The sequence below is a fragment of the Loxodonta africana genome, chromosome X, assembly GCF_030014295.1.
Source record: "Loxodonta africana isolate mLoxAfr1 chromosome X, mLoxAfr1.hap2, whole genome shotgun sequence".
NCBI lineage: Eukaryota > Metazoa > Chordata > Mammalia > Proboscidea > Elephantidae > Loxodonta > Loxodonta africana.
The window spans coordinates 5,499,977-5,514,656 of NC_087369.1; the positions used below are offsets into that span (position 1 = coordinate 5,499,977).

The 14,680-nt window shown below is 46.0% G+C and overlaps 1 protein-coding gene across 7 annotated transcripts in view; it reads left to right on the forward strand.

Annotated features, from left to right (window-relative positions):
- Window positions 1-14,680, forward strand: part of LOC111747943 (protein kinase cAMP-dependent X-linked catalytic subunit) — a 131,497-nt gene that overhangs the window by 20,355 nt on the left and 96,462 nt on the right. Inside the window, exon 4 of one of the 7 annotated variants that reach the window (XM_064277929.1) lies at window positions 1,414-2,014. The exons of the other annotated variants lie outside the window; for them this stretch is intronic. The gene's annotated coding sequence lies outside the window, so the exon portion shown is untranslated. Of the gene's footprint in view, window positions 1-1,413; window positions 2,015-14,680 lie in introns of those variants that run through there. 7 annotated transcript variants of the gene reach the window in all.

Sequence of the window (14,680 nt, forward strand, 5' to 3'; positions counted from 1 at the left end):
TTGTGATTTATGGATGTGCAAGATGGTCACCCTAGGTCCTCACTGCCTAGACTGGACTAGTTCTCCCTGCAGCACACCTGAGACCTGAAATAGAAGAAGGAAACAGTGTGGAGGAAGCAGGGACTGACAGGCCTTTGCCCCCCTCCCAGGCTCAGGGCAATGCTCCACCCTGAGGGTATCTGCACTGAAGGCAAACAGGCTCCAGCCCCCAGAGCACACACCTGCATTCTTCAGGCAGCTCCATGGGCCTCTTCTTTCTGCAACAAGATCACAGATGGAGGAATTTACCTCTCCCGGAGCATGAGGAGCAACCAGGCCTGGCCAGGCTGCAAAACTTGAACCTGATTTCCTCCAGGGAGTCAGGGGTCCAGTGTTGAAGCTGTGGGGTCACCTCTGTACCTCTCTGCTTTACAGATCAACACATGCACTGTTATTTGATATTAACATGGGTGAATTGCCAGGAAGAACATATTTTTCAAGTCTTGTCAATAAACTCATAATGCTTCTTTCATTTTTACATAAGTGCAGTTAAAACCCTTGTACGTTTTAGACAAATTCCTGTTTCATTTATAGCACTGTAATATGGAGCCCTTGTGGCACAGTGCTTAAGAGCTTGGATACTAATCAAAAGGTCGGCAGTTCCAATCCATCAGCTGCTCCATGGGAAGCTATGGGACAGTTCTACTCTGTCCTATAGGGTCACTATGCATCCGAATGGACCGGCTGCAAGGAGTTTGATCTGTTGGTTAGTACGTATCAGAATTTTCCAGTTGCTTTTGTAATTAACATTTCTTCCCTGTGAGTCCCTCCCCCCCTTTTGTTTTCAAACCATGACACCACTAGCCCCTAAACTTTTGAGAAATCTGGGAGGATTCCTGAACACATTGTTTTTCAAACTCATAACCGATAAATCAGAAAGTCATTAAGTTTTCTCTAAGGAGCCGTCTTCTGCCTCTGTTCCCATTTCTTTGCACCCTGCTCCTCCTCCAAGCTGACTCCTATTCTTTCATTTCTTGGTCTCAGAGTCAGTATGCTCTCTCTCCTGCATGATGTTTCCATCAGGGTCTCCCCTTTAAGCATTACTCTTCTTTTAATATTTTCTCTAATAAAAAAAAATAGCACTCCTTAATCACATCCTTATTTCTAGATTTGGTATTTCCAGCATAAACTAGGCGCTTGTTCAGTACGTAGAATCTCAAGCCCCAACCCAGAATTGCTCAATCGAATACCACATTTTCATAGGATCCCCGGGTTATCCACATTGACATTCCACTATGAGCAGCATTTATTGATACATAACCTGTAACCAAGGGCGGGGCGCCCTATCGACAGATGCCCTGGGGAACCATCCAGGCTGTGAAAGAATAAATGTCTCTGTGTTAAAGCCATTCACTTGTGGTATTTCTGTTATAGCAGCACTAAATGAGTAAGACAGAAGCCCTGTGAACCACGGACATTTAAACTACATCCCTGAACTACCTTCCTGACCCACAACCCATCTCCACATCTGGGCCTCCTCAGTCTTCCCTGACTTTTTCATAACAAGATCGTGTCTGACATCCTTCAGTGGCTGTGATTTCCAAGATCTGTTTGCAACAAGGAAGTGCTCAATGTCTGTCAGTAGCTGTGCCCTGGCCTTCAAGGAGCCCAGAGTCGTCAGCACGGCTCTAAACGCCCTACTGCTGTTGCCCCTCCAAGCGGCCTCCTACTCCCCACCTGCACCCCTACTTTGCTTCCTCGGCTTCAGTCATTCTCTGACTTTCCATCAAGAAATGGATGACACTGGATTATCTGCTGCCGCAGGGAGCGACCCCGGCGCCCGACCCTGCATGTCTCCCCGCTCCCTGAGCACCACAGGTGTGCGCGGCTCCCACCACCTCACCTGTCCACGCACCGACACACAAAGGGAGCGAGCCCGGCGCCCGGGAGGCCCAGGACCCTGCATGTCTCCCCGCCCCCTGGGCAGCACAGGTGTGCGCGGCTCCCACCACCTCACCTGTCCACGCACCGACACACACAGGTCCCACCTCCGTGGCCTCCACGAAGCAGCTGCGGCCACACCGACCTCACACCGGAGCAGGACAGACACAGACCACGGGTGCACACTTCCGCTTCCGGTTTCCGGGACGCTCGGTGCTCAGGAGAAGGATTCCGTGCGGGAACCCAGAGCGCTCCAGCTCCGGACCGAGGGGTTCAGTGGCTCCCTATTGTGTTTGAGTCCTGGTCACCAAAAAACCAAACTGTCCCTGGAGTTGATTGCGACTCAAAGCGACACTTAGGACAGAGTAGAACTGCCCCATAGCGTTTCCAAGGAGCACCTGATTCAAACTTCAGACCTTTTGGTTAGCAGCCATAGATCTTAACCACTAGACCACCAGTGTTTCCGCAAGAGTATCACACTTATATTTATAGGAATAAACAAACAAAAAAATAGTTGCCATTGAGTCAGCTGTGTTTCATGGTGACTCCCTGTGTGTCAGAGTAGAACTATGCTCCATAGGCTGTCCTTGTTTCTTCAGAGAGACGCCTGAGTTTTCTTAAGTTCATCTACGAGCTGAAAAGCCTATTTTAGTCATCAAAGATACCTTTGGGGAGCAGAGAAAGTTGCTATTTGCATTGTCAAAAAGTCTGAACTGCTAAATAAGTCATCTGTAAAGTAAATTATTTTGGAGGTTTTAGTGAAGCACACAACACACAATGTATGAATCGGTGAAGCACCGAACTCACAGAATGAAAGCAAGTCTCACAAGTGAAATCGGTGTTCCCAGCAGCGAGAGTGTTGTAGAGAAAGGACTTTCACCAAAGCGTTCTGTGACAAAGACATTTTCGTTGTGACATATCACAAAACAGAATAGGAAACTGGCTGCAAACACTCAGGCTATTAACAGACCAAAATCCAATGAATTACAATTTGTAAGTGTTTTTTATACTATTGTGCTAGATGCTGACTCATTGTGAGTAAATTACTTACAGACTATGATTGGTTAAAGACAAGACAGAGAAGTAAGATCATGATCGAGTGACCCTTTTTTCTAAGAGTGTAGTGTCTTGACACAGGGATCCAAGGTCTATCATATAATGTTTTTTTTTTATTTGTTATATCAGCTACATATGATATTGGGTAGATATTTAACTCAGTTGCATGAGTGTCTGTTGTATGCGAGTGTGTGTAATGTGTGTGGTGTGTCTGTATGTGTGTGTGGCATACGTGTGTGAGTGTGGCTTTCTTAGCTCAGACGAAAGCACAAACACGCACACCAGGCAGTGGTTCCCCGAGGGTACAGAGGAGGAAAGGGAGCCCAGGCAGGAGGCCGGCTGGCAAAGCACAGCAAAGCAACCAGGAACAAGTGCGTGAGCAGCCTGTAAAGGCATGAAGGCACAGACTGTGCAAGGCTTTTCCCCAGGAGAGTTATCAGCAGATTCACCTGGGGCTCTGGGGGCCTCACCCCAGGTATGAGGAAGCCGGGCAGCTGGGGCTGTTAGCTCTGAATTGTAGCTTTCATCACAAGCCCTTCAACCCTGTTTCAGTGTAAAGCATTTTTTTCCAGTTACAGAAGCGAATGACTTTCTATGTTCTTGCTTGAGCCACAGTTAACAAGAAGTAGCACTTAACACAAATTATTAGTCTCAACGGTTTTGGAGAAAAAAAAAAAAAAAACAGAAACAGATAACCTAAAGCATTCTACCACCAGCTGTTTGTCAGTCGATTGTCCCACGGATTGTTGGAAGATTGAGGCCCTGAGGTTGGAAGGCGCTCAAAATTCACAGTGGCTGCAACCAGGCACTCGAGCTTACCAATGATCGTGGAGATGGCGTCAGGACAGGGCAACGTTTCGTTCTGTTGTGCGTGGGGTCTCCGTGAGTCGTGCTGACACTGTAGCAACTAACCAGAACAAACTTTCATCGTTAGTAGTCATTAAGGCTGGTGGCTGGTTGTGAGAATGATGCAGGACCAGGCAACGTTTTGTTCTGTCGTACGTGAGGTTGCCGTGAGTCGATGACCCATTCGGCGGCAACTAAGAGCGACAACGGAAGGATTTTTGATAAACGTCTTGTCGTCTGCAGCAGATACCGTTTGAAAAAAATCTTATTGCTCCTCCTAAGAGATGGATTGAATGGCCGAGGGACATCAAGTGACCACGTGTCTAGGGCCACCGGGCATTGAGCTGGATCACAGGGCAGTGCCTCACCCAAGTATTTGCCTCTGCTGATGAGGGCTGGCTGATGTAGGGATACACAGGTTGGGTCTCCTTGTGTCAGTGTGGGACAATTCTGAAGGACCGTCCCAGCCCCTGAGCTTCCTCTGTAGGATGGGCTAAGACCCAGTTGCAACCCCATTGTGGGTCTGCTTTGCCTTCTGCTCAACCTTGTTTTCCCTACTTCCCTACAGGGGTTTCTCTGGGGAGCACTTCCAAGTAAACTCCTTCTTCACATAGCTCTCCATCTCAGAATGAAACGTTGTCTGGTCCTGCGTCATGTTCATGATTATTGGTGTGTTTGAATCCATTGCTGTAGCTGCCATGTCGATCCGTCTCATAGACGGTCTTCCTTCTTTCTGATGACCCTCTACTCTACCAAGCATGATGTCCTTTTCTAGCCATTGGTCTTTCCCAGTGACTTGTCCAAAGTAAGCAAGACGAAGTCTCACCATCCTTGCTTCCAAGGAGCACTCTGGTTGTATTTCTTCTGAGATTAATTTGTTCATCCTTCTGGTGTCCATGGTATGTTCAATATTCTTCACCAACACCACAATTTGAATGTGTCAGTTCTTCTCTGGTCTTCCTTATTCTCTGTCTAGGTTTCACATGCATATGAGGCAATTGACAAGACTATGTGGGGGGAGAAAGGAGCTATTGCTAAGAGTGGCTCTTATGGATTGAATTGTGTGTTCCAAAATATGTATTGTAAATCATAACCTCTATGTCTCTGGTTATAATATCATTTGGGAATGGGTTTTCTTTGTTATGTTAATGAGGTAGTATTAGTGTAGGGCGTATCTTAGGTCAATCTCTTTTGAAATACAAAAGAGCAGATCCAACAGGCAAGCAGAGATGGGGGAAGATGGATGCCACATAATGGCGGCCGAGGAGCAGAAGGTCAAAAGAGACAGGGACCTTCCCCCAGAGCCGATAGAGAGAGAAAGCCTTCCTCTGGAGCTGGTGCCCTGAATTCGGACTTCTAGTCTCCTAACTGAGAAAATAAATATGTTACTTAAAACCACCCATGTCTGTTACAGCAGCACCAAGAGACTAAGAGAGATGACATTGTGCTGTAAGCTCTGGGGACAGTGGGATCGCAGAGTATCCTTTTTGCCTGTTTTAAAAACCCATTGCCATGGAGTGGATTCTGACTCATAGTGACCATGTAAGACAGAGTAGAATGGCCTCATAGGGTTTCAAGGAGCGGCTGATGGATTCCAACTGCCCACCTTTTGGTTAGCAGCTAAACTCTTAACCACTGAGCCACCAGGGCCCCACTGTCTGTGAGCTGGGTTCTAAACGGCCTGGGCTTCCTTGTACTGCTCCTTCTCTCTCTGTCAGAGTTACCTGCAGAAAGAGAATACCGTGTGCTTCAGTTCGCCTGGGAATTTTCATTGTTGGATAAATCTATGTAAAGTGACTTCCCTTCTTTTAAAATTTCCTCTAGCCCCCGCCCCACTTTTTTTTTTTTTTTCCTGAGAGAACATAAGTCGGATCATCAGGATGACAAAGACGATTTCAAGCAGTTTTCAGGACAGAGAGGACGTGTAAAACTCTGTTGTTTAAATGAGGCTAAAAGGGTAATGGGACTGCTGTGAATGATGGGGTGGGGGATTGGGGTGCAAGCATGCCTCGAGAGGCGCAGCACCCATGCCTGTTTACGAAACCAAACCCATTGCCCAGTTGATACTGACTCATAGGGACCCTATAGGACAGAGTAAAATTGCCCCACAGTGTTTCCAAGGAGCAGTTGGTGGACTCGAACTGCCGACCTTTTGGTTAGCAGCCGAACTCTTAACCACTGCGCTACCAGGGCTCCTTGCTTGTTTAGAAACCTGTATTATAAAAGCTGGTCGGCCATGTAAATTCATCCCTACCAGGGTTTCACCGTGAATTGTCAAGGAATCCCCACAGCCTGCATGCTGACCAGGAGTGCTCTCCTGAATTCCAAGGGGTCTGCTGTTTTGATCTCTGACTTGTCATTTTGGACACACAAGTGGCTGATTCTGAAGCCTCTCCTGGTATCCACCTGGGGCCCGTGGTTGGCAGTGGGAGTTTTGCTGCCGGTTAGAATGAAGCATTAGCTCATCGAGACTTGGAAGGCAGTGTTACCAGCTCTGTTTAATTTGTGAGTCTCTCAGCCTAGAGGGCTGTTCAGGAACAATGGCATCAACAGCCCCTCTGCCATTGATTTATTCAAGTGCCGGGGGAGAGGAACCCACGCAGCTGCTGATTTGCACCATCTGACATTGCTAGTGAAGAGAGGATCTGCTGAAGAGCCTCGCCTGTTTGTTGGCTGAAAAGGTTGTTAGTGAAGAGCCACTCTTAGGAATAGCTACTTTGTCTCCCCACCGGGAGCCAGCAGAGTAGAACTAGGCTCCATAGGGCTTTCAGTGGCGGATTTTTCAGAAGTAGATCTCCAGGCCTTTCTTCTGAGGCTCCTCTTGGTGGACCCAAACCCCCAACCTTTCAGTTAGCAGCCCAGAATGTTAACTGTTTGCACTACTCAAAAGCAAAACCAAACCCATTGCTGTTGACTTGTTTCCAACCAACTCATAGTGACCCTATAGGACAGAGTAGAACTGCCCCATAGGGTTTCCCTGGAGTGGCTGGTGGATTCAAACTGCTGACCTTTTTTTTTGGTTAGCAGCCAAGCTCTTAACCACTGTCCCACCAGGGCTCCTTGCACCAACCAAAAAACCCATTGCCGTCGAGTCGATTCTGACTCATAGCTTGCACCATCCAGGGACTCCTAAAAACCAGCCACTGTCAAGCCGACCCTCACTTATGGTGACCCCCATGGGTGTCATATTAGGACTGTAGTCCATGGAGTTATCAATGGCTGATGTTTTAGAAGTAGATTGCCAGGTCTTTCTTCTTGAGGTGTGTCTGGGAGGACTTGTACCTCCATCCTTTTGGTTAAGAGCTAAGCATTTTAACCATTTGCAGGTATTACATATTTCATTTTTTAGACTTTTTTTGGGTTGTTTTTCTAGTTTCTGTAGTCATTTCTTACGGTATCTTATTTGTGTAGGTTTATCCCTTCTTTTATTTCTTGAAAGGCCCCTTGGATGACATACATAGTTTGTACCAGTCTACCAACCGAAACGTTGGTGGTTTTAACCCACACAGAGGCACTGAGGAAGAAAGGCCTGGAGACCTGCTTTTGTAAAGATTACAGCCAAGAAAATCCTATGGGGCAGCTCTACTCTGGAACACGTGGGGTTACCCTGAGTTGGAATGTAGTTCAATGGCAACTGGTTTTTGGTTTATTTCTTTAAACATATGCTGTTGTTATTAGTTGCCATCAAGTTGACCTTGCCTCATGGTGACCCCGACTCAGGTGACCGAATGTGTGCAGAGTAAGACTGCTCCATAGGATTTTTACAGCTGTGACCTTTTGAAAGCAGATTGCCAGGGCTTTCTTAAAAGGCATCTCTGGGTAGGTTCAAACCGCTGACCTTCTGGCTAGTAGTTGAGTGCTTGAACATTTGAGCCATATCTAAAATATACATACTCTATGCCTGAAAACTCCGATGGCGGCATTCTTTGCAGATGTAATTTTGCTGCTACTTTTTGGCTGCAAGCTGATATTTTGGGGACTTCATCTGTTGGAAATATTTGGGGTTTGGGGATAAGGAGAGCCCTTCTTGCTAGGTTATGTAATTTTGCTTCTGCCCAAAGACTGAAGATGCGACTGGTCCCAAAGTGTTTTAAGCTGAATTATTGGCTTGGAGTTTTTCAGACTCCAAAGGAATGCGATTTTGAGTCACAAACTTGTGTAAAGCATGGTTTAAGGTTACCTGTTCAGAGGGAACTGGTATTTTTAAGCTTTTCTGAGACAGCTTGAGCTAGGCTATGTTGCAGTAACAAACAGCCACAGACCTCAGTGGGCTTAAAATAGCCCCAAATGCTCTCTCGCACTGTTAGGGATTGAATTGTGCCCGCCACCCCCAACATGTGTGTAAATCCTGACCTCTATACATGTGACGGAAACCCTGGTGGCGTAGTGGTTAAGTGCTATGGCTGCTAACCAAAGGGTCGGCAGTTTGAATCCACCAGGCACTCCTTGGAAACTCTATGGGGCAGTTCTACTCTGTCCTATAGGGTCGCTATGAGTCGGAATTGACTCGATGGCACTGGGTTTGGTTTGGTTTATACATGTGATGAGGGACACTGGTGGCCCAGTGGTTTTAAGCATTAGTTAGCCTGCTAACCAAAAAGTCAGCAGTTTGACTCCGCCAGCTGCTGGGTAGTTCTACTCTGTCCTGTAGGGTTGCTATGAGTCGAAATTGACTTGACGGCAGTGGGTTTTTTTATGGGTATACATGTGGAAACTCTGGTGGCCTAGTGGTTAAGAGCTACGGCTACTAACCAAAAGGTTGGCAGTTTGAATCCACCAGGCACTCCTTAGGAACTCTGTTCTATAGGGTTTTGGTTTTTTGGTGTGATGTAATTGCATTCGGACTGGGACTTTCTTTGTTAGGTTAATAAGACCTTATCAGCGTAGGGTGTGTTTTAGACCAATCCCTTTGACATCTGAATGGAGCAGATTAGACACAGAAGCAAGCAGGCAGAGACTAGGGAAGACAGACGCCACATGGGGATAGCCAAGGAACTGAGGGACAGAAGCTGAAAGACACAAGGACCTTCCCCCAGGGCCAACAGAGAGAGAAAGCCTTCCCCTAGATCCGGCACCCTGTATTCGGACTTCTAGCCTCCTGAACAGTGAGAAAATAAATGTCTGTTCATTAGAACCTCCCACAGGAGCCCTGGTGGCACACTGGTTAAAGCGCTCTGCTGTTAACTGAAAGGTGGGTGGTTCTAACCCACTACCAGCCGCTCCTTGGGAGAAAGATGTGGCAGTCTGCTTCCATAAAGTTTTAGTCTTGGAAACCCTATGGGGCAGTTCTACTGTGTCCTATAGGGTCGCTATGAGCCAGAATCAACTTGATGTCAAGGGGTTTGGTTTTGATTTTTTTTTAATTTCTCTCTGTATTTGTCTACGTATGTCTATCTATTTGTCTTTCTCTATCTACCTTTCATCTTCTATTTACTAGGCCTGTTTCCCTAGAGAACTCTGAGACAGCAAGGGCATAGAATCTCACTATGTGACTGGGAGGAGAACCAGATAGAGTTACTGAGTAGCAAAAGAATCTTGGTTGCAATTACCATGGTCTAATTCCCTTCTTTACACCATGGTAGGGAGCCATGGTGGTATAGTGGTTAAGCACTCGGCTGCTAACTGAAAGGTTGGTGGTTTTGTGACCCTAATACCTTGCAACATGTTTTCCCCTCTTCCAAATGGGTGATTGAGAGCTTGACATAACTAACGCCATAATGATACTCTAAGTAATCTGTGAGCATTTTTTACTGCACCAGCTGCACTAGTCTCTTTCCAAAGGGGTGTGGAGCCCTCTCGGCTCCTGTGGCCTTCATCTCTCTCCTCTTCTTTGTTCTCTTGAGAAATGGCCTTCAGCCTGCAGGACAAGGACAGCAGCTAGGAAGGCTGCCTGGTGCTTTTGGTCTGCAACTTTCTTTCTTGCTCTTTATCTTGGTCAGAGTGGACCTGGCAGGCCAGTTCCATTAGCCGAGAGAGTCTTATGTGAGTTTTTTTTCAGCCTGTTACAAACATACAGATTAGAGTCCAGAGTCCGACATTTACATTTTTAGTTCAATAAAGAGTTTCTTGTAGTTGTTTTGTGACGTATGCAACCATCTGTGGGCTACATGCTTGAAAACATTAGGTAACCCTTGCCAAAATAATATATAAGCTCTGATGTAAAAATCGCTTTTGGGGGACTTCATAAAGGACAGTCTGTGTTGCTGTTGGGGGCTCTCGTTGGTGTCACCTCCTAATAAACTCTCTCTCTCTTTCTGACTTGGAATACATTTCATTGGTTCGACTGCTTCAGAGCACAGACCCCAATTGGGTAACAGTTTGAACCCACCCAGCAGCTCTGCAGAAGAAAGGCCTGATAACCTGCTTCCATAAAGATTCCAGCCTAGGAAACCGTATGGGGCAGTTTTACTCAGTCACATGGGATTGCTATGAGTCGGAATTGACTGTATGGTATCTAATAACAACACCGAAACCATGGTAAGAGTTAGCTTTTGCTGTGTAACAAGTCACCCCAAATGTCAGGGGCTTAAACCAGCAAACATTTAATATTTCTCATAAATATAGGTCAGCTGGGAGTTCTTCTCTCTGAGATCTCTTACATTCATCTTTATTTTAAGTGTATACAGGAGTCCTCCCTGGTTAAGTGTTCGGCTGTTAACCGAAATGTCCCTCTCCACGGAAGAAAGATGTGGCAGCCTGCTCCTGTACAGATTTACAGCCTTGGAAACCCTGTGGGGCAGTTCTACTCTGTCCTACAGCGTAGCTATGAGTTGAAATCGACTGGATGGCAACATGATGAATGGGTAGCCCTGTATGGCTGCAGATTTGTGTGGGGTGGATGAATCTCATAGCAAACTCGTGTGAGCTAGCAATTTTGCTTTTAGGATTCCCAGAGGTGTGCTGATATACTTCAAATTCGGCTTCATCGGAGGGTGTAGCCCTACAGGGTTCCAGATATATGTAAATTCCTCTCATTTCATGGGCCTGTGAAAACTCCAGCCCACTTTGTCTAGATTCTACAATGCCCATCAAGGCTTTCTGACTTCTCACCGTCACTTAGACTTTGGGACCTAAATATTCCTTACATTCTTGCCAATGTGTTGAGGCATTTAAAAAAAAAAAGTAATCTTTTTATATTTTGCTCAGCGTTATTAATAGTTTTCATCAGGAGGATTAGAAAGTCCCATAATTTGTTGTTTCCATGTACTTCACAATCTAAATGGAATTGTTGTTCGCTGCCGTTGAGTCAGCCCCGACTCGTGCCGACCCCGTGCACAACGGGAGGAAACGCTGCCCGGTCCTACAGCACCCCCGTGACCAGTTGTGGATCAGACCATTGTGATCCATAGGGTTTTCACTGGCTGATTTTTGGAAGTAGATCACCAAGCCTTTCTTCCTAGTCTTAGCTGAAACCTGTTCAGCATCACAGCAACATGCAAGCCTCCATGGACAGATGGGTGATGGCTGTGTGTGCGGTGCACTGGCTGAGAATTGAACCTGGATTCCCCACATGGGAGGCAAGAATTCTACCCCTGAACTGCCAGTTTCCCCAAATGGAATTAGGTTAATGACAGTGAACCAAATAGTTGAGATTCAGTATTATACATTCCTGGTGGTGCAGTGGTTAAGAGCTTGGCTGCTAAATCCATCAGTTTGAATTCTTGGAAACCCTATGGGGCAGTTCTACTCTGTCCTATAGGGTCGATATGAGTCAGAATCAACGGCAGTGGGCTAAGTGTTTAACAAGGAGCCTTGATGGCACAGGGGTTAAACACTTGGCTGTTCACCGAAAGGTTGGTGGTTCCAAACCACCAGCCACTCCATGGGAAAAAGATGTGGAAATCTGCTTCTGTAAGGATTACAGCCTAGGAAACCCTACAGGGAAGTTCTACCCTGTTACATGGGGTCGTCACGAGTTGGAGTTGACTACGTCACGCAAGGCACATGACAACAATACACAATACCAAAGCAGCAGAAATTAGTATGCAAAAAGGATAAGTAATCAGGGCTCATTGATGGGTTTGTATCAGCAAGAAAATACCCTGCCACCAAGAAAAATAAATTTAAAAGAATGTTATCACAGGTGAGTATTTTCACGCCGCTGTTATTGTAGTTAGGTCCCATCGAGTAGACTCTGACTCATGGTGACTCCACATGACAGAGTAGGACCACCCCATGAGGTTTCCTAGACAGATCAGGAGCAGATTGCCAGGTCTTTCTCCCTTGGAGCTACTGGTGCATTTGAACCTCTGACCTTTAGGTTAGCAGCTGAGTGCTGAACCGCTGTGCCACCAGGGCTTGCTATTTCCATACTAATCATGTAAAAAATACTCCCTGCAGCATGCAAAATATTACTGTTCGGTCTAGCTACAAAGCTAACGGTTCTTTCTGGGGGGGAACGATCGTTAGAGCATTGTTCTGGAGAGTGACATGAGTTTGGGGAATCGCAAAGTGGGTGTTGTGATGGTTCTGGCCAGGTTAAGGGACCTTGGCGTGGGGGTCTGTGAGTAGTCATTGATTCCCAAGGACTCCTTCCAAAGACCGGCTGGAGCCCCTTGTCTGAAATGATGGTCACGCACCAGCCATTGCTCTCTCTGTGACAGGCCAAGTCAGCCTTGTCGTTGACAGGGAAGGGGACTGAAAACCACATTTGGGCTATTCGATCAGGGACTAAGTCATATCATTGCAAACGGCATTCCAAAATGACCTTCTAATCTAAATAGTTTTGGCAAAGCCAGACCCTCACAACCAGTCTTGGCAGGGAATTCAGCCACTGGACATCCACTGATACCTGGAGCCAGGGGCATGAAAAGCTTTAATGATTTTTTTTTTCATGGATCTAAGGTTCAGAGGACATGTTATCAGGAGAGACCAGTCCCTGGAGAAGGACATCATGCTTGGTAAAGTAGGGGGTCAGCAAAAAAGAGGAACACTCTCAAGGGGATGGATTGACACAGTGGCTGCAACAGTGGGCTGAAGCAGAGCAACTGATAAAAGGTTAACCTAATCACAGCAGGCCGTAACCGCAAAAGGCTGACTTGTTAGAATCTAAGGAGCTTAAAACAATAGCAAACTACATCAAAGATGTGGGACAGACAGAGTGCTCTAACAGGTTCAATGGACAGTGGACGTGCGTACCAAAAACTAAACAACAATTCATCACCGGAAGCACGTTAGAGATCTACCCAATATCATACGTAGCTCACATAACAAAAAACAACCATCATATGACAGATCCAGGACCCCTGAGCCAAGAGACTAAGTTTTTAGAAAAGAAAAATAGGAAAAGGTCACCCAATCATGGTCTTAGTTCTCTGTCTTTACTTTAACCAATCATAGCCTGTAAGTAATTTATGCACAATAAATCAGCTTCTGTTAGAACTGTATAAAAAGCACTTACAGATTGTAATTCATTGGATTTTGGTCTGTTAATAGCCTGAGTGTTTGCAGCCAGTTTCCCATTCTGTTTTCTGATAAGTCACAACGAAAACCTCTTTGTTGCAGAAGGGTTTGATGAAAATCCTTTCTCGCCAACACTGTTATGTCAATGACGTTATATCAGTGTAGGGTGTGTTTTAAACCAATCACTTTTGAAATGTAAAAACTGCAGATAAGGCACAGAGAAGCAAGCAAGCACTGGAGCTGCCACATGGAGATCACCAAGGAATCAAAGAACAGAACCTGAAAAGACACAAGGACCTTTCCCCAGAGCTGTCAGAGAGAGAGCCTTCCCCCAGAGGCGGTGCCCTGAATTCAGACTTCCAGCCTCCTGAACTGTGAGAAAATAAAGTCCTGTTTGTTAAAGCCACCCCCTTGTGGTATTTCTCTTACAGCAACACTAGCTAACTAAGACAGATGACATTGCACTGTAAGCTCCGGGGCCAGTGAGATCCCAGAGTACCCTCTGTGAGCTGGGCTTTAAGCTGCTTGGGCTTCCTTGTTCTCCTCCTTCTCTCTCTGTCAGAGTTACCTGCTGTCTTAGCCATCTCGTGTTGCTGGAACAGAAATACCACAAGTGGGTGGCTTTAACAAACAAGTTTATTCTCTCACAGTTTAGGAGCCTACAAGTCCTAATTCAGGGTGCCAGTGTCAGGGGAAGGCTTTCTCTCTCTGTCAGCTCTGGGGGATGATCTTTGTCTTCAATCTTCCTCTGGTTTAGGAGTTTCCCAGTGCAGGGACCCCCAAGTCCAAAGGAGGTGCTATACTCCTGGCTTTTGTTTCTTGGTGGTATGAGGTCCGCATGTCTTCCTGCTTGCTTCTGTCTTTTATGTCTCAAAAGAGATTGACTCAAGATACAGCCTAATCTTGTAGATTGAGTCTTGCCTCATTAAATTAAGTATCTCTAATCCTGCTTCATTAACATCATAGAGGTTAGGATTTACCACACCTAGGATAATCGCATCAGATGACAAAATGGTAGGCAATCACACAATACTGGGAATCATGGCCTAGCCAAGTTAACACACATATTTTTTGGGGACAAAATTCCATCCATGACACCTGCAGAAAGAGAATACAATTTGTCTCAGTTTTATAGACCACTGGGGTACGTTGGTGATGGGATAAATCTCTCAGACTCTTAGCTTGCAGAGTATTGTAGGGCATAAGAGAATCTCTTTCATCATCTGGTTTGTCTCCAGCACACACCTCTGTTTTAAGGCTAGTTGCATTTTGCTATAATTATTTGTTTACACATGGGTTGTCTTATCTAGATTGCTAGTCTTCTAAGACCATGCCCCAAATCTTGCTCATCTTTCAATTTCCAATGCCTCAACCTGGTTTTAGGAAGTCCTGGTGTGCAACAGTTAAGCGCTCCATTGCTAACCAAAAAGTTGGTGGTTGGAACCCACCCAGTGCC